This window comes from Myotis daubentonii, chromosome 11, assembly GCF_963259705.1.
Source record: "Myotis daubentonii chromosome 11, mMyoDau2.1, whole genome shotgun sequence".
NCBI classification, from domain to species: domain Eukaryota; kingdom Metazoa; phylum Chordata; class Mammalia; order Chiroptera; family Vespertilionidae; genus Myotis; species Myotis daubentonii.
In genome coordinates this window covers 21,290,662-21,310,513 of record NC_081850.1, presented here as the reverse complement: position 1 = coordinate 21,310,513, position 19,852 = coordinate 21,290,662, and the positions used below count along the sequence as shown (strand labels likewise).

At 40.3% G+C, this 19,852-nt stretch overlaps 1 pseudogene; it reads right to left on the bottom strand.

Moving 5' to 3' along the window:
• Nucleotides 1-431: 431 nt before the first annotated feature.
• On the bottom strand, nucleotides 432-2,335 carry LOC132212753 (importin subunit alpha-1-like; annotated as a pseudogene).
• Nucleotides 2,336-19,852: the final 17,517 nt, after the last annotated feature.

The following is a 19,852-nucleotide window of genomic DNA, read 5'->3' as shown; positions in this document are numbered from 1 at the left end:
CGTATTCACAGTAATTTGAAAAGCAATCATCTGTACTTATAATTTACTAGAGGCCTGGTGCACGAATTCGTGCATGGGTGGGGTCCATCAGTCTGGCTGGCGATTTGGGGGCCGGGGGAAGGGACTGCGGGAGGTTGACCAGCTGCAGAAGGTTGGCTGTGGGAGCTCACTGACCACCAAGGGGCAGCTCCTGCATTGAGCATCTGCCTTCTGGTGGTCAGTGCGCATCATGTCGACTGATCGACTGGTCATTCGGTCGACCGGTCGTTAAGGTTGCTTAGGCTTTTATATATATAGATTAGCCTGCACTATTCCATATAAAAATATTTCTCAATATCAGTCTTAATATGATGCATGCAGTCCCTCTCACAGATGTCCTAAAATTCAGTTGTTATTTTATTTCATTTTATTTTTAAGGGTGAAATTTAATCTTTATTTACAGGATACTGCAAGATATGAAATTGCACACAGGAATAAGAAACCTATTGGGAGAGGAAGCTTCATATAGTATCTATAGTTTGGAACTGTTCAAGTATAGTATTATTGTAAAAAGTGCTACAATAATCAATCACATTTAAAAGAGAGCTCTTAGTAGAGAAACAGTAAGGCAAACTTATACCAAACATAGTCTACAACAACTTTTTGTCCTAGTAAAGTTCCCAGGAGTGCCACCTGAACTTGGAATGTACAGCCTTCAGAGGTAGTTTCTGGCACAACACTTTGATCTTCCTCTCCTCTACAAAGAAACACTTCTCATACACAGACTCATTTTCATGCTTTTGCAGAGCTTCCATTTCGTCCAAATCTCCACATTCTTCAATCATTACACTGTTTCTCAGTTTCACCTAGTTTCTCAGCAGCCTGCAAGATCTTTGAAATGGCATCCAGAATAACCAGAATAATTCTGGTATCTTTCACAGCTACGATATCACAGGTTCTATAATGCCACAATGAACAAGGTATACAATCTGTGCAACTGTTCCATCACTTGTAGAGTTGGTCACAGCCCACAGCTCCCTTTTCTGCCTTAAAGGCTGCCTTAGAGAGAATTCCAGTGAGGAATGGGACTAATCCATGATTCACAACTTGCTGTATCTGGTCCTGGTGGCCAGCTGTGATTTTTGACATTGTCCACACAGCTTCCTTCTGGAGTTCGTAGTACAACCTGAGTCTGTTCATTGGCTCATAGGTAACAATATTTCCTATGGCTCTTAATCCATTCATTTGGACCATCAATAAAGTAGGAAATGGCTCCACCACTATCTGCTAATAAATACTCCTGGATCACGTTGCAGGAGACAAATTAAAATAGGAAGAATTTGCTCAGCACCATCTAACAGGGCTACAGATTTCTTGTTGCGTCAAAGGTTTGAAAGTGTCCAAGTAAAGTTACTAAGTATCCACATGCTAAAGATGACATATCAGGGACTGTAAGAAGAGCCAACAGTGGGTCAACTGCACCCTATGTGATAATTAAGTCTTGGAAAACTGAACCATCACCTGCAATGTTTCCTGGAGCTCATACAGCTTGTTCACTGATGTGAGCATGGGGAGATGCCAGCAGAGAAATGAATGCTGGGATAGCAGCTGCATCTACTACAGCCTTGGTCTGTTCTGAGGTCCTGGAAGCAGTGATAGTGACGGTCTCAACAGATGCAAACTGAATGGGACTATAATCAGTTTTGCCCAAGAAGGACAGAAATTTTGGAATCAAACCAGCCTGGATTATGTTGTCTATTGGTGGCTGTTTTTCCCCTAGAAGCAGTGTCCTAGCAGCTTGAGTAGTTTGGAGCTGGTTTTCCAAAGTGTTGCTATTTATGCCTTTGACAATGTCCTCAACAGACCAAATTACTGTGCCCTGGTTGTTGCTGATTTTTGGAGTGAATGAGAGAGGGAGAGACACAGAGAGACAAACATCAGTGTAAGAGAGACACATTGATTGGTTGCCCCCTGGATTGAGCCTGCAACAGAGTATGTGCCCTCGACTGGAATCGAACCCAGGACCCTTTAGTCCAAGGGCTGATGCTGTCTAGCCACTGAGCCAAACCAGATAGGGCATTGCTGTTTTTTGTTTTCTTTTGTTTTCCTCCCTCAGTGGAGAAGTAGCATCATCAGGAAACGAGCTTACCTGTCTCCTATTTAGCCTCTGGTCATCCTTCTTAGCTCAGCTTCAGATTTAACTTCTATTCGGCACCACCTCATGGCTATACTGTCTTTTGCCTTGTTCTTGAATCTGTTAAGGTGGGCAGCTGGTGAATTAGCATTCCCCTTGGTGGACATGGTTATGAGACAGAGAGAGGAAGCTACCCAGCTGGCTCAGGTTTCACAGACCGGGAGGGGTGGGTGCACAGTTTGTGGGTCCACTGCTCTGAAAACATCCACCACAGACTAGCCTGAAGATGCTGTGCAAATATTTGCTACTTTAAACTATAGGATTTAAACAATCATATAATGACCTTAACTAAAAATTAACTAAGAAGTAGCCTGAGTTATTAAAATTTCTATAGATGAACTAATTGAATAAAAAGCTATGCATAGTTTTAAGGCATTTAATAAACACTCATACTGCACTGTTGAAACTAGGTATGAAATAACTCTTCTAGATTACTTTGTAAAAGTACCTTTTTCCCCAACACCAAAACTTCCTTTTTTTTTCTTTTTTTTTTTTTTATCCCTCTTCGCTGATGTGCTGGATAAAAGGCAGTATCTCAGTTTGCAAATATTTATTTTTTTTATTGCCTTTGCATATATTTATTTTTATTGCCCTTCATGTTACTGTCTGTCCATTTTCCCATGTAAGTATAATTTTTATGTCATTTCTTATGTAAATGTGCCATTTGAATTTTTAATTGATTTGAAAGAGCCATTTATATAGATTACTAATAGTAAACCTTCATATATTTATTATAACTTTCTCTGTAATAAAGTCTTTCAAACTGGAAAAATCTAAAACATTAACAAATAGATGATTGATTTAAATACATTGTCATTCATTCATGTAATAGAATATACAAGGCTAATGTTAGAAAAAGTAAAGTAGCTCTATATGTGCTGACAAGAACAAATGTCCATGATACACTATTGAGGGAGAAAGACTAGGTGCAAAGTATCACTCAAAATGATTCTTGTTTGGAAAAGGTTGTGTATTTAGGCACACACAATATACGTGTATTGAGAAAGGTCTGGAAATATATGAACTAATTATTAAAAATAGTCACCTATGGAGGGAGGGGTTGAAGAAAGTAAGGGGACACTAATTATTTTTTACATAAAATAACTAGTTTGACAATTAGTATTGTTCGGTGTTTTTATATCAATATACAATGAATTCACGATGAATATGTATTACTTTCCCAAATGAAAAATGCTAATCGATAAAAATGGAACACATTTTAATTTTTGTGTAGCTATATCTTATCTTGTATGGTTTTTACCTTTGGCTTCAAACCTAGAAAGATCTTTCTTGAGCCAAAATTATATTGTTATTTTTTATTTTAACATTTTTATAATTTTGCTTGTTGACACTTATAACTTTAATCAATTATAATTTATTTTGCTGTGGTATGACTCACAAACAACAATAAAAATTCACCTTTCTCCAACTTTATCTTGTTATAAATTATTTTGTATATATATTATCTGTGTCTGAGTTAAATATTCTGTTCTACTGATCTATCTTTCTAATTAAATAATAATATCACACTTGTTTTAATCTTTATACCTTTAAATACATTTTATTTTTATTTTTAAAATATTTTTATTGATTTTAAGAGAGAGGAAGGGAGAGGGGGAGAGAGAGAAACATTGATGTGAGAGTGCAATGTGGATTGGCTGCCTCCTGCACTCTACCCACCCACTGGGGATCAAGCCAAAACCCAGGCATGTAACCTGACCAAGAATCTAACCTGCAACCTTTTGGTGTGAGGGATGACGTCCAATCAACTGAGCCACACCTGCTGGGGCTTAAATACATTTTATTGTCTGATAGGTAAACAAAAGATAACCTATGGTCTGAAAGGAAAATATTTACAACACATATAATGGAAACGTTGTAAAGACCCTAAATATGTCAAGAATGCCTTTAAGAGGCTTTTAGCTGCAAGTATCAGACATTTATCTGATATGGCTTTAAAAATAAAAAAATTTACTGACACACAAATGGAAGTCCAGAGGTGGGTAGGGCTTTAGCTTCCGTTTGATCACTCTGGCTCCATTTGGCTGTTATTTTCTCTGCCCCACCCCCTCCCTTGTAATTTGGCTTTGTCTTGAAGACTGACTTCCCTCAAGAAAGCAAGCTGGCGTCCAGCAGCCCCTAGGGTGTTTCCTCCCAAACCTTCTCTTCCAGATCATTTCCTTCAGTTCAATTGTGCCAAACTAGGTAACGTGCCCAACCCTGGGCCAAAAACTGTGTCCAGGGTTAATGCTTTGTGAGCATGAATTACTCCCTGGCAAGAGATGAGTTTTCTGTAGCATTGGCCCTTTAATGCCTGTCCCAAGTTACTTCCCTATAGAATTCTTCTCTCGTAAGCAAAAATCTCCAGAACTCCAGAATATGGCCCAGTTTCATGATAGACCTGTTTTATTTTATTATAGTATTTTTATAATAGTTTTGTTTCTATGGCTAAATTACATTAATGTGATCTATGACATCAAAAAAACAGATATATTTATTAATAATTTCCTTTTAGATATTATAGCCAATGCCTAACAACATAGCCTCACTTAAAGGTGCAAGTTGAGGGAATGTCAATGAATATAGGCCAACATATTATCATTTTGAATCTTCAGTTAACTATTAAATGAAATTTATTCAGCATACTACTTGAAATTTACTGGGGAGGAAAAACCAACTTAGAGAAAAATTTAAATTATAAAATATGTCATGTAATGTTCCAATTTTTGTCTGTATTCAATAACCTGGAACTAACAATAATAACCTGCATGAGAAAAGGTAAATACTATTAAAAACCAAAACACTGAGAAATACATAAATCCAAATAAAATAAATTAGAATAATGTTATCTAATGTGCTTTAGGTATACTATTATTGGATAATAATGTAAAGGCAAAAAGCTATATTACAATTTGTTTGACAGTTTTATTTAGTTTTTTTAATAGAAGTTTGCATGTATTATGTGAATAGCCTAAAATTAATGATCTGTAATCAGAAGAACATATTGAGGATTCTCTTGCATCTGTCAAAGTTAATGAATATTCATTTATTATCATTACAGCTAATAATATTTTTAATTTAAGTAAGGAGTGACTGATCCAGGTATATAAACTTTGGGGTAGATGGGGGTGACTGGAAGTCATCTGTTCAAAATCCTTGCTTTCACACACAATGCACTAAATTCTCCCCTAATCTTCTCTTGGCAATTTCTTCTGCCTGCGTTTAGCCCCTTCATAAGAAAATGTTCTTGGGAGAGCTATACTGATAATAAGCCAGGGCTCCAGAATCAGATAGACCTGGGATCCAATTTACTCTCAAGATCTCTGTGGACTTGAGCAAGTTATTTAATCTCTCTGAAATACAGATTCCTAATCTATAAAATGGAGGAAATAATAGCACCTACCTCATGGGGTTCTTATAAGTCATAACTAAGTTAATATACATAATACACTTACTAAACCTCCTGGCAGCTATTATAATTATCACTAGAGGCCGGGTGCACAAAAAATTGTGCACGCAGGGGGGGTCCCTCAGCCCAGCCTGTGCCCTCTCGCAGTATGGGACCCCTCGGGGGATGTCCACCTGCTGTCTTAGGCCCGCTCCCTGGGGGATCAGGCCCAAGCTGGCAGTCAGACATCCCTCTGGCAGCCCGGCAGCCCTCGGGGGATGTCCACTTGCCAGTGGGGAGCAGGCCTAAGCTGCAGTTGGACATCCTTAGCGCTGCTGAGGCGGGAGAGGCTCCTGCTACCACCACTGTGCTGGCAGCCGTCAGCCTGGCTTGTGGCTGAGCAGAGCTCCCCCTGTGGGAGCGCACTGATCACCAGGGGGCAGCTCCTGCATTGAGTGTCTGCCCCCTGGTGGTCAGTGTGTGTCATAGTGACCAGTCGTTCTGCTGTTAGGGTCAATTTGCATATTACCCTTTTATTATATAGGATAGAGGCCTGGTGCACAGGTGGGGGCCGGCTGGTTTGCCCTGGTGTCCTGGATCAGGGTGGGGGTCCTGCTGGGGTGCCTGGCCAGCCTGGGTGAGGGGCTGAGGGCTGTTTTCAGGCTGCCCACAGCCCCTTCAAGATGGGGGGTTACCGCTGGGGTGCCTGGCCAGCCTGGGTGAGGGGCTGATGGCCGTTTTCAGGCAGGCCACACCCCCCAGTAACCCAAGCGCCCAGCTTCTCCTTTTGGGCTGGAAGCAGGTATCTGGGATTTATTTATCTTCTATAATTGAAACTTTGTAGCCTTGAGTGAAGCCCAGGGCTGGCCAGGGCAGGTGGGAAGCTTGGCTTCCTCCATCGCCGGGGGCAACCCAAGCCTCCTGCTCACTGCAGCTCTGTGGCGCTGCCATCTGGGTGGGTTAATTTGCATACTCGCTCCTGATTGGCTGGTGGGCGTGGCTTTGGGGTGTAGTGGAGTGGTGGAGTGATGGTTAGTTTGCATGTTTCTCTTTTATTAGTATAGATTATCAAGTTTTTATTCATGTATAAAGCAATGCAATACCATGTTCCCTAAAATGTTGCTCTAAATTGACCTTTTATAGCCCTTGTTGGTTTGCTCAGTTGGTTGGGGCATCATTCTATATATCAAAAGATTTTGAGTTCGATTCCTGGTCAGGGCACATACCAAGTTTTCAAGTTTGGTCCGGGTCAGGGCACATACAGGAGGCAACCAATCGATGTTTAACTCTTTCTCTTTCTCTTTCTCTCTCTCTCTCTCTCTCTCTCTCTCTCTCTCTCTCTCTCTTTCTCTTTCTTTCTCAAATCCTCAGGTGAGGATTAAAAAACATTAAATTGATCTTAATATAAATATTCTAATATTTATTTTCAAATATTTCTTTTTTTTTTGAAAAGGGTTTTTTTTTTAAAATATATTTTATTGATTTTTTACAGAGAGGAAGGGAGAGAGATAGAGAGTTAGAAACATCGATGAGAGAGAAACATCGATCAGCTGTCTCCTGCACATCTCCTACTGGGGATGTGCCCGCAACCCAGGTACATGCCCTTGACCGGAATCGAACCTGGGACCTTTCAGTCCGCAAGCCGACGCTCTATCCACTGAGCCAAACCGGTTTCGGCTATTTTCCAATATTTCAATGCCATTTTCTATAGAAATAGGACAAACAATCCTAAAATTTCTATGGAACCACAAAATACCCTAAAGGGCCAAAGCAATCTTGAGAAAGAAGAACACAGTTAGAAGCATTACAAAACTATAGTAATTAAAACAGTATAGCATTGGTATAAAAATAGACATATAGCCCTAACCGGTTTGGCTCACTGGATAGAGCATCGGCCTGAGGACTGAAGGGTCCCAGGTTTGATTCCAGTCAAGGGCATGTACCTTGGTTGCGGGCATATTCCCAGTAGGAGGTGTGCAGGAGGCAACTTATCAATGTTTCTCTCTCATCGATGTTTCTAACTTTCTATCCCTCTCCCTTTCTCTCTGTAAAAAAAATCAATAAAATATATCTAAAAAAACAACAAACAAAAAACGAAAAATAGACATATAGATCAATGGAACAGTATACAGAGTGAAGAAATAAGCACACTCATTTATGGTCAATTAATTTATGACACAGGAACCACGATTATAAGGGAAAAGGACAGTCGCTTCAATAATTGGTGTTGGGAAAACTGGACAGCCACATGCAAAAAAATCAGACAGGACCATCCTCTTATAGTATAAGACTTATACCATATACAAAATTAACTCAAAATGAATTAAAAACTTGAACATAGGCCCTGGCCAGTTTGGCTCAGTGGATAGAGTGTCAGCCTGGGGACCGAGGTGTCCTGGGTTTGGTTCCAGCCAAGAGCACATGCCCAGGTTGAGGGCTCGATCCTCAGTGGGGGGGGCGTGCAGGAGGCAGCTGATCGGTGATTCTCTCTTATCAACACTAATAAAAGAGAAAAATGGTAATTGGCGTACGACGATACCCTTTTCATTGGCTAATCAGGGCTATATGCAAATTAACTGCCAACTATGATTGGCAGTTAACTGCCAACTAAGATTGGCAGTTAACTGCCAACAAGATGGCGGTTAATTTGCATATGGAGGCACAATGCAGGGAGGCGAAAGGGAAAGCAGGAAGAAGCCCCCTGCCACTGACAGTGATCGGAAACCCAGGGGGGAGCTAAGAGCTGGGGGGCAGGGCAAAGGCGGCCCCAGGGCCCCAGCCATGATCAGAGAATCAGGTGCCTTTGCCGCCCTGGCCAGTGATAGCAGGAAGTAGGGGTGGAGCCAGCGATGGGAGCTGGACACGGTCGAAGCTGGCAGTCCCAGGAGCTAGGGGTCCCTTGCCTGGGCCCTAAAGCGGGGCCGCTGCAGCTGCGGGTCACCGCTGCCCGGGCCGGACGCCTCAGCCAGAGGCGTTAGGCCTGGGCAGGGGCGGAGCCTGCAACCGCGGGGAGCTGGGGGTCCCCTGCCCAGGCCTGACACCTCTGCCGGAGGCCCCAGGCCTGGTCAAGGGGCCGATCCGGTGATTGGTGATCGGAGGGTGATGAGGGTCAACTCCTCTGGCCGAGGCATCAGGCCTGGGCAGGGGGCTGAGCCGGGGATTGGGGGGATATGATGGTCCCCTTGCCCAGGCCTGAAGCCTGGGTCAGAGGTGTCAGGCTTGGGCGGGGGTGGAGCAAGCGATCAGAGGGAGATGGGGGTCCCCTGCTCAGGCATGATTCATGGGCCAGAGGCCTCAGGCCTGGGCGGGGGCCAGAGCCAGTGATCGGGGGGAGATGGGGGTCCCCTGTCCAAGCCTGACACCTCTGGCGGAGGCGTCAGGCCTGGACAAGGCGCCGATCAGGTGATCGGAGGGTGATGGGGGTCTACACCTCTGGCTGAGGCATCAGGCCTGGGCAAGGGGCAGAGCCAGCAATCGGAGGGGTCTGGGGGTCCCCTGCCCAGGCCTGATGCCTGGGCCAGAGGCATCAGGCCTGGGCTGGGGGCAGAACCAGTGATGGGGGGAAATGAGGGTCCCCTGCCCAGGCCTGACACCTCTGTCAGAGGCATCAGGCCTGGGCAAGGGGCTGATCCTGCAATTGGAGGGTGATGGGGGTCAACGCCTGAGGGCTCCCAGTATGTGAGAGGGGGCAGGCTGGGCTGAGGGACACTCCCCCCCCACACACACCCAGTGCACGAATTTCGTGCACCGGGCCCCTAGTCCTATATAATAAAAGCATAATATGCAAATAGACTGAACAGCAGAACAACAGGTTGGTGGATGGTGGAGCTGGCCATGAGAAAGTGGCACCAGGCCAGCCAAGGTATGTGCCAGTGGGCAGAGAGAGGGGATGGCGGCGACCAGTGGCGGTGGAGGGGCTATCTGGGGGGCAGTGGGGAGATAGGGGGCCGGGCCAGCTGATCACTGCCAGTGCCTCCCCTGATTGGTCCACTGGTTGCCTCCCACAGAGGGAGGCCAGACTGTGGCTTAGGCCCACTCCCTGTGGGGAGCGAACCTAAGCTGTCAGTCGGACATTCCCTGAGGGCTCCCGGACTGTGAGAGGGCACAGGTCGGGCTGAGGCTCCCATTCCCCGCTGAGTGCATGAATTTTCATGCACTGGGCCTCTAGTATGTAAATAAAAACAAAACAAAAAGAAAGAAAGAACCTCAAAGGTACAGAGAACAGATCTGTGGTTGCAAGAGGTAGGGGGTGGGCACCCTAGCCAGTTTAGCTCAGTGGATAGAGTGTCAGCCTGTGGACTGAGGGTCCCATGTTTGATTCCAATCAAGGGCACATACCCCAGCTGGATCTCCAATTGGTGGTTGCAAGAGGTAGGGGGTGTGCAGGAGGCAGCCAGTCAATGATTCTTTCTCATCATTGATGTTTCTATATCTCTTTCCCTATTCTTTCCTCTCTGAAATCAATAAAAATATTAAGAAAAAAAAAAAGAGGGTGAGGGATGAGAGAAATGGGTAAACTTTTTTTCTTTAAATTAGTGAATAAAAATTTTAAAAAATATATAAATATTCTAGTTTTCTAAAGCCATTTAAATTTTAATCAAAATTGATATTAACTTACACAAATTACTTTAATCTTTTCTATATTTTAAGATCTACCTTGATGTAAAATATAAATATATTTAACATTCTGATACATGTTTCTAATGATAAACATTCCTGGAGATCAAAGACTCATATAAATCAGTCATAAGGTCCACATTCTATTTATTCATACACAAAACCCAGCTTAATCTTTTTTGTCACATATATTCACTTCCTGAAAAAAAAGGGAAGCTTTATTTTACCTAGGTTTATGTAATTAATGACTTGAATTGATTAAAAGCAAAAATCACACCACATTTTACAGTTCTCAGATGAGGAATGGGGACCTAAAAAGCTAAGTGATCTATTCAGGTTTCACAGGTAGGCAGTGGCATATCTGATACCAAAAGCCCAAAACTTTTAACTCATTTATTTCCAGGATACTGTGCTATATTTCAAATGAAAAAAAAATTCTAAAGTGGATTCAATCACTAGTTTATCTGGATAGCAAAAACTAGGGGACTTTTGCTTTTACATGGTTTCTATTTCTCGAGCGCATTAGAATTTATATTTTTTAAAAAATGCATCAGGCTTAAAATAGAAGCCAAAATAGTGTTTTAAAAATTTTATTGATTTCATAGAGATGAAGGGAGAGGGAGAGAGAGCTAGAAGTATTGATGAGAGAGAAACATTGATCAATTGCCTTCTGCATGCCATCCAAGGCATATGCCCTGTCCAGGAATTGAACCTGTGACTTGCTCATGCATGGGACAATGCTCAACCAACTGAGCCACACAGGCCAGGAAGTTTTGAGTTTTATTTTATTTCTTTTTTTAACCTTAATTAGGTATATAAAAAACAACTGGCAGGGAAGAAGTAGTAGTGGGGGTGGAAGAGCCAGGGAAGGCTGGGTATGAAATAATGTTCTGGCTATGCATAAGGTCTTAAGTAATCTGATGATTGGGCAAGCCACCACTAGTCCTAATTCCTGTCTCTTGGAACCCTCTTCAAGATTCTAGCTAAGTGTCTAGTAAGTCCCAAAGAATTCTGAATAAATTAAGAGTGCTCAAAGCTGACTATAGTTCCTACTGAGAATTGCAAGCACGCCATCTGCAAAAGCCCCCTTTCCACTTCCTGGCATAACTGCTTTTCTCACATTAACCTTCTTTTGTCATATTATATATTTTTCCTATTTATTTTGTTTATTGTTTAACTTTCCCCACTAGAATATAAGCTCCTCAGGGCAGGAATTTTTGTCTGTTTGTTCTTGTTCTATCCCTAATAACTAAATAGTGTAGGCAAGCAGCATTCAATAAATACTTAATTTAATGAATGAAAAATCACTGGCCCTTTGCCTTCACCTTACTTAATATGAATGGTAATTTAGGCTAGTTTCCTGGCTAAGTTATATACATAATTTTGGGTCTTTCTCCAAAAGCAAAATCCTTTTCTAACTTTTTACTAAAACACTCACCTTCAGCATACCAGGACATTACTAATAGTGTTTTGGTTTTATTTTATTTTTAAATATTTTTATTATTTATTTTTTTTATATATATAATTTTTCTTCTTTACTGATTAAGGTATTACATATGTGTCCTTATCACCCCATTGCACCCCCACCCCCGCTCATGCCCTCACCCTCCTGGTGTCTGTGTCCATTGGTTAGGCTTATATATATGCTACAAGTCCTTTGGTTGATCTCTCCCCCTTGCACCCACCCTCCCCTACCTTCCCTCTGAGGTTTGATGGTCTGATGGATAGTGTTTTGATTTTAGGTGCCTTCTGAGCAAACCAATCTATAAGTCCAGTTTTAAAATAACATTTATATGTTTAAAAAGTGAAACAGCTAAGGAATATTAAGATCAAAGTTAAAAAGAAAATAAACTGTTATTGAACTAAATCTAAACAGATAAACTTAAAAATACTTCTGAGTTTTGTCCCAAAATAGGATGGAGTCTTCAGAAAAGTTATCCTAAGGTACTGACTCTATGAATATTAAACAAGTTAGCACTCTGCTTGAAAATTCTTGTGATGCCATGACTTGCCAAATATGTAGTGAAAAAGGCTGTGACACTAAGTGATTAAAAAAATCTAGTAGAGATGAAAGGAGAGTACATATTCATGAGTCAGAACCCTTGAAACAACCCTGGAGATGGTTGCTTGTTTTTTTTTTTTTCCTTAAGCTTTCCAAAAATCACGATACTTTTACACGACTTTCCTACAATTAAAAAAAAGTACTTTAAATGATGATGCTATGTTAAAAAATAAAAAGAAAAAACATACCAGAAGACAAGATAATAAGGTTTTACTTTCTTTTTCCTTTTTAACCACTCATATATTTTAACTCACCTCTCTGCAATCTGGCATATTGATTGCCATAATTCCAACAGGTTAAAGAATGAAAAGAGCCCTAGCCAATCTGCAGGCCAACAATTAGTGGGTAGAGCGTTGGCCTGCAGATTGAAGGGTTCCAGGTTCAATTATGGTCAAGGGCACATACCTTGTACCTAGGTTGCAGGCTCTATCGTGTGTGCAGGAGGCAACCAATAGATGTGTTTCTCTCACATCAACGTTTCTCTCTCTGTGTCTTTGCCCCTTCCTTCCACTCTCTAAAATGGGAAGAGAGATGTCAGAGAATGGCGGTGTAAGGGCGCATCTTTTCCTCTCCCCCTGACACTTCAAGAAGTTAACCACCTGTAATTCAACAAAGAAGTCCCTGATCAACACAAACTCACGCCTGAGAGACCTGAGCACTCAAGACCTAAAGGTGGGCATCTGGGAATAAATGGGTAAATGAGACGGGAGGAACGTGCAGACGGTTTGTAGATGCAGCCCTGCAGCTGGGAGTTGGTGGGAGAGGGAAGAAAGCCAGTGTAGCAGGCACTTCCTTTGACCGGGAGGAACAGAGAGGAGAGCTGGGGCGTGGGAGGCGAGAGAGCGAACACTATCTGAGTCAGCAGACACCTGACAGATCATGGGGCTCTGCCATGCGGGCCAGGCTGTGGTATTTCAAACAGAACAGAACCGCAGAACCCTGCTGCTGCTTGGACTCCCAAAACTCGCTTCCAGTTGCCCTTGGAGTTGGCTCCAGGAGCATGACATTTTACTGTGAACCAAGAGCTGTTGCAGTAGAATCGCCGTTTCCCTCTGTGACTGATCCCCAGAAGCAGTACCTGGAGCAGGATCCCTCGGAGGAAAGGGGTTGCCATTATGGTGAGGCCAAAACAAACCGCATCCCCAAGCAGCGGGGCTACTGTCTTACGGAAGCCAAGAAGGTTCAAAACTGTGAGACCACAGAGGTAAAACTCTTGTAACTCAGCACCACCTACTATAATACAGTATAGTAGAAAGATCTCTTCAAAGATAAATGGGAAAACAAAGGAGGACAGCAAACACCATGAAGAACCACAGTAGCGATGATGACCAGAAAGAAAACGAAAAATCCCCAGAAAGCAGGCTGGTACACATGGGAATATGTGATATAAATGACAGAGGTTTCAAGATTGCAGTTCTGAAAATACTCAGAGATGTGAGAAAATATTGACAGGCAATTCAGTGCACGCAGAAAACAAATCAATGAATAAAATGAGTATTTCTCCAAGGAAATTGAAACTTTAAAAAATAATCAGAAATCTTGTAAATGAAGCATGCAATTAAGGAGATTAAGAGTAAACTGTTAGGATAGAATACAGAACCAACCAGTTAGAAGAAAGAACTAGTGATATCAAAGATAGGAATCAAGAAATAACTCAGAGGGAAGAAGAGAGAGACCAGAGAATAAAGAAAAATAAAAGAGCTCTGCAAGACCTATCTGATTCCATCAGGAAAAGCAATATTAGAATAATAGGCATTGTGGAGAAGAAAGAAAGGGAGCATGGAATGGAGAATATATTAAAACAAATAGTGCATGAGAACTTCCCAAATCTATGGAAAGAACTAAATCCTTGAATCCAAGAAGCTAACAGAAAAAAACCTAGTTACTTCTATCAAAAAGGCCCACTTCAAGGCACTTGATATTAAAACTGTCAAAAATTATTGTCAAAGAAAAAGAAAAAATTCTCAAAGAAGGAAGTAACCTACAAAGGAAAACCCATCAGAATTTCATCCAACTTCTCAGCAGAAACTCTACAAGCCAGAAGAGAGTAGAACCAAACACTCAAATGTCTGAAAGAGAGAAATTACCAGCTATAAATAACATATCCAGAAAAATTATCCTTTAAATATGAAGGAGAAAGAAAGACATTCCCAGACATACAGAAGCTGAGGGATTTTTATCACAAGAAAACCTCCATTGTAGGAAGTATTCAAGGAAGTTATTCTACCTCAAACAAAGAACATAAGGTCACAACACTACAAGTAAGATCACCATAAAATTTAAAACAGGGATAATTTGTGACAACAAAAACATACACGGGGATGGGAGAAAGGTCTGAACTGGCAAAGGAAGATGAAGATCAGATGCACACAAAAGGGAAAAAACTATGGTATATATGCAACTTCATTTTTTATAAACTTAATAGTAACCACACAAAAAAATCTCCAAACCAGGTCATATAGCTTAAAAAAAGAGGAAACAGAGGAAAGATGTATGGAATAACACCAAATAAAATCAACATATAGAAACATAAAGAAAAGAAAAAACTAATGGAGGCATAGAGCTACCAGAAAACAAAAGATAAAATGGCTATAGGAAATCTTCATATACCAATAATTACCCTAAGCATAAATGGTCTGAATTCACCAGAAAAGAGGCACAGAGTAGCAGAGTAGATCAAAGGAAAAAACATAACACTTCTTAATATATATGCATCTAACCAGGGAGCACTGAAATATATAAAACAACTACTCCCAGAACTAAAGGGAGAAACAGATCAAAACACAATCATAGTTGGAGACCTTAATACTCCAGTGACAGCTCTAGACAGATCAACTGGACAGAAAATCAGTATATATATATATAAAGCCAGTAAAGAAATAACAGTCTTAAATGAAACACCAGACCAAATGGACATAATTGACAATTACAGAACATTTCATCCCAGAACATCAGATTATACATTCTTCTCCAGTGCACACGAACTTCTCAAGGATAGACCATATGTTGGGTCACAGAACTAGCATTAACAAATTTAAGAAGACTGAAATTATACCAAGCATATTTTCTGACTATGATGCTTTGAAATTAGAAATGAACTGCAAAAAGTAAGTAAAGAAACCCACAAATACGTGGAGATTAAACAACAAAGTACTGAAAATGACTGAATCAAAGAAAAAGATGAGGTCAAAAGATATATAGAGACATATGAGAATGACAATACAACATATCAAAACCTCTGGGATGCAGCGAAAGCAGTAATAGGGAAGTTTATATCACTACAGGCCTATCTCAAGAAACAAGAGAAATCCCAAGTAAACAACCTATCATCAAATCTTAAAGTACTAGAAAAAGAAGAACAAAGGCAACCAATGCAAAGTCAGTAGAAGAAAGGAAATAACAGAGAACAAAAAGACTATAAAAAATTAATAAAACAAAAAGTTGGTTCCTTGAAAAGATTAATAAAATTGACAAACCCTTGGCTGGACTCACTAAGGAAAAAAGGGAAAAGATCTAAATTAAAAAAATCAGAAATAAGAGAGAAGTCACCACACACATCACAGATACACAAAGGATCATACTAGCATATTATGAAATAATATTCAATAACCTAGAAGAAATGGATAAGTTCCTAGAAATATATAACCTTCCTAGACTAAATCATAAAGAATTGGAAAATCTAAATAGACTGATCAGCAGTGAGGAAATTGAAACAACCCTCAAAAACCTCCCAAAAAAGAGAAGTCTAGGATCAGATGGCTTCACCAGTGAATTCTACCGAGCGTTCAAAGATTTAAAACCTATCCTTCTCAAATTCTTCCAAAAAATTGAAGAAGAGGCAATACTTCCTAACACATTCTACAAGGCCAATATAACCCTGATACCAAAATCTGGCAAAAATAATACAAAAAAAAAAAAAAAAAACTACAGACCAATATCTCTGTTGAGTACAGATGCAAAAATCCTAAACAAAATACTGGCAAGTCGAATATAATAGTACATCCAAAAAATAATACATCACAATCAAGTGGGGTTCATTCTGGGGGATAAGGATGGTTCGACATACACAAATCAAAAAATGTAATACACCACATTAACAAAAGAAAGGATAAAAATCATATGATTTTATCAATAGAGCAGAAAAAGCATTTGATAAGATAAAACATCCATTTTTGATTAAAACACTCAATGAAATAGGAATAGAAGGAAAGTACCACAACATGATAAACTCTCAGCTAATATCATACTCAGTGATGAAAAACTGAAAACTTTTCCTTTAAAATCAGAAACAAGACAAGGATGTCCACGCTCATCACTCATTTAAAAAAAAATTTTTAAATTGATTTCAAAGAGGAAGGTAAAGGGAGAGAGATAGAAACATCAATAATGAGAGAGAATCATTGATAGGCTGCCTATTGCACGTCCCACACTGGGGATCGAGCCTGCAACCTGGGCATGTTCCCTGACCAGGAATTGAACCGTGACCTCCTGGTTCATAGGTTGACCCTCAACCACTGAGCCATGCTGGCCAGGCCACTCTTCACTAATCTTACTCAACATAGTGCTGGGAGTCCTAGCCAGAGCAATAAGGCAAGAGAAAGTAATAAAAGGCATCCAAATAGGGAAGGAAGAAGTTAAACTGCCACTTTTTGCAGACAGCATGATTCTGTATATAGAAAACCCTAAAGACTCCACCAGAAAACTATTAGAAACAATAAACAAATACAGGAAAGTTGCAGGATACAAAATCAATGTGCAAAAATCCATTGCCTTCCTGTATACTAACAACAAAACTTCAGAAAAAGAAATGAAAAAAACAGTTCCTTTTGCAATTGTAACCAAAAGAATAAAACATCTAAGAATAAACTTAACAAAGAACGTGAAAGACCTATATACTGAAAATTGCAAGGTGTTACTAAAAGAGACTGAAAAAGACACAACAAAATGAAAAAATATCCTGTGTTCATGGATTGGAAGAATCAACATAGTTAAAATGGCCATATTACCCAAAGCAATCCCCATCAAAGTCCCAATGTCATTTTTTAAAGAAATAGAATAAGAAATCATCATATTTGCATGGAACCAGAAAAGACCCCGAATAGCCAAAGCAATCCTGAGAAAAAAGAACGAAGCTAGAGTTATCATGCTATCTGACTTAAATTTATACTATGGAGCTATGATACTCAAAACAGCATGGTACTGGCAGAAGAACAGACACACAGATCAATGGAACAAAATAGAGAGCCCAGCTATAAAACCACATGCATATGGACAGATAATTTTTGAGAAAGGAGCCGGAAATGCACAATGAAGTAAAGATAGTCTCTTCAATAAATGGTGCTGGGGAAACTGGAAAGCCACATGCAAATGAATGAAACTGGGCTACAGTTTGTCCCCATGTACAAATATTAATTAAAAAATTGATCAAAGACCTAAATACAAGACACAAAACAGTAAGTTACATAGAAGAAAATATAGGTACCAAACTTATGGACCTAAGTCATAGAAAACATTTTATGAACTTGACCCCCAAAGGCAAGGAAAGTAAAGGCAAAAATAAACAAATGGGACTATATCAAACTACAGGCAGTCCTTGGGTTATGTCGGAGATCTGTTCCTACGGCACGATGTAACTCGATTTTCTCTGTAAGTCAAACCTACATAAGCACCTATATCACTCACATGGAGCACATACACAGCAGTAATGAAGTGAAACAGGAAAAAAAATTTAAAAGAAAGATAACAATTCCTGATCTTTACTTGTGGTAAATAAATAATAAAAAACATAAAGCACATACGCCGAAATGACGGAACATGTTTTTTTTTTTTTAATAAATAAATGGGAGATGGCAACGTAACCACAAAACGATGTAAGTTGAGTCCGACGTAACCAGAGGACTGCCTAAAAAGCTTCTGCACCAAAGGTGTAAAACCTGGTCACTTCTTGCCTACAGTTTATAGATCAAGCCATCAGCTTCACCAGGCTACTGATTCTACTAGAGCCTGAGCTTCCCCCCAAGCTAAAGCAAGCATATAAGAATCTTTTTGTAATTGTGAAGCCAGATTATTCCACTATGTTTATAGTTCCCACCTTCATCTTCAGTCACTGTTCAAAATTTAAGTTCTTTTTTGTCATGCTATTTGTGCTGCTCACATCTTTGCTTCCCATTCCCATTCCCATTCCCATTCCTGACCTCTAGTGGAGCATACCAATGGGGCTTTCGGGAGTGGCTGCAGATCTCCCATGATCTCCTTCAGCTACATCCTTTCTTTAGTATGATGAGTGATATTTTTCCCAGCAATGATACACCCAAGTCCCTTCTGTTACAGACATTCTGGAGCCATCACTGCTCTCTCTTCTTTTACAAACCTTTCCCCTCTGGCTTCTGAGATTTTCCATGATGAACAGATTTCCCCTCTACATCCTTAACCTATTCACTGAATACTTTCCACCTGGCTCTTACCCTGAGGACTCCTAACTTAATGAGAATTCTTCCATGAGCACATTGTTTGTGCCTGTCTGTAGTGGAAGCTGTTCACTCTGTAGTAGGCAATGTATCTGGAATTAGGTAATATATCAGAAATTAGGGTCTCTATTTACCTACATTTCCAGTATTTATTCATTCATTTTTGGTAAAAATCTTTGCTTCCGTTGGACTTCAGTCATTTGTGATCCACTCTCTAGCCATGAATATCTGTTTTATTTTTTTGGCCTCCTCCCTGGATGGTAGAGTAAATCCAACTAACTTTTGTTAGTTTCCTAGTGGAGGAGTTGATAAACTTTTTCTGTAAAGGATCACATAGCATATATTTTTCTTTGCTGGCCATGTGGTCTCTGTTACACTCTTCAATTCTGCTACTGTAGTACAAAAGCAGCTACAGACAGTAGTAAACAAATGGGTATGGCTGTGTGCCAACCCCTGTCCAAATATATGCCAGTCAATATGACAGAGGCTTTGCATATATTATCTCATGAGAAACTACAACGACAATTTCCCTAAAGGGTTGGAGTAGTAAACAATGAAAGTTAAGCACCTAGCATAGTGACTGGCCTATTGTAGATGCCTGATAGATAGTTGCTGCAAATGATAATAATCTTAAATGACTCTGCAAGATGGATATATTATGCATGAGGAAATGGAGACTCAGGAACATCAAATAACTTGTGCAGAGAGAAAGTAAAAAACACTAGGATTCAAAAGCCTTGTCTGCTCTATTCTTTCCCAATTAATGCAGTTTTTAAAAATATATATTTTTATTGATTTCAGAGAGGAAGGGAGAGGGAGAGAGATAGAAACATCAATGATGAGAGAGAATCATTGATTGGCTGCCTCCTGCATGCCCCCACTGGGGATCAAGCCCGCAACCCAGGCATGTGCCCTTGACTGGAATCGAACCCAGGACCTTTCAGTCTACAGGCTGATGCTCTATCCACTGAGCCAAACCAGCCAGGGCCAATGAATGCAGTTTTGATTGAGTTAAATCTAACTGTATAAATCTAGGTGAAATGAATAGTAAATTCCAGGAAATATGGATCTGGAACTTAAGGGAGTAATGGTAATAGATTTAAATTTTGTCTTCTCCTTTTAGTTTCTTAATAATGATCCTCATC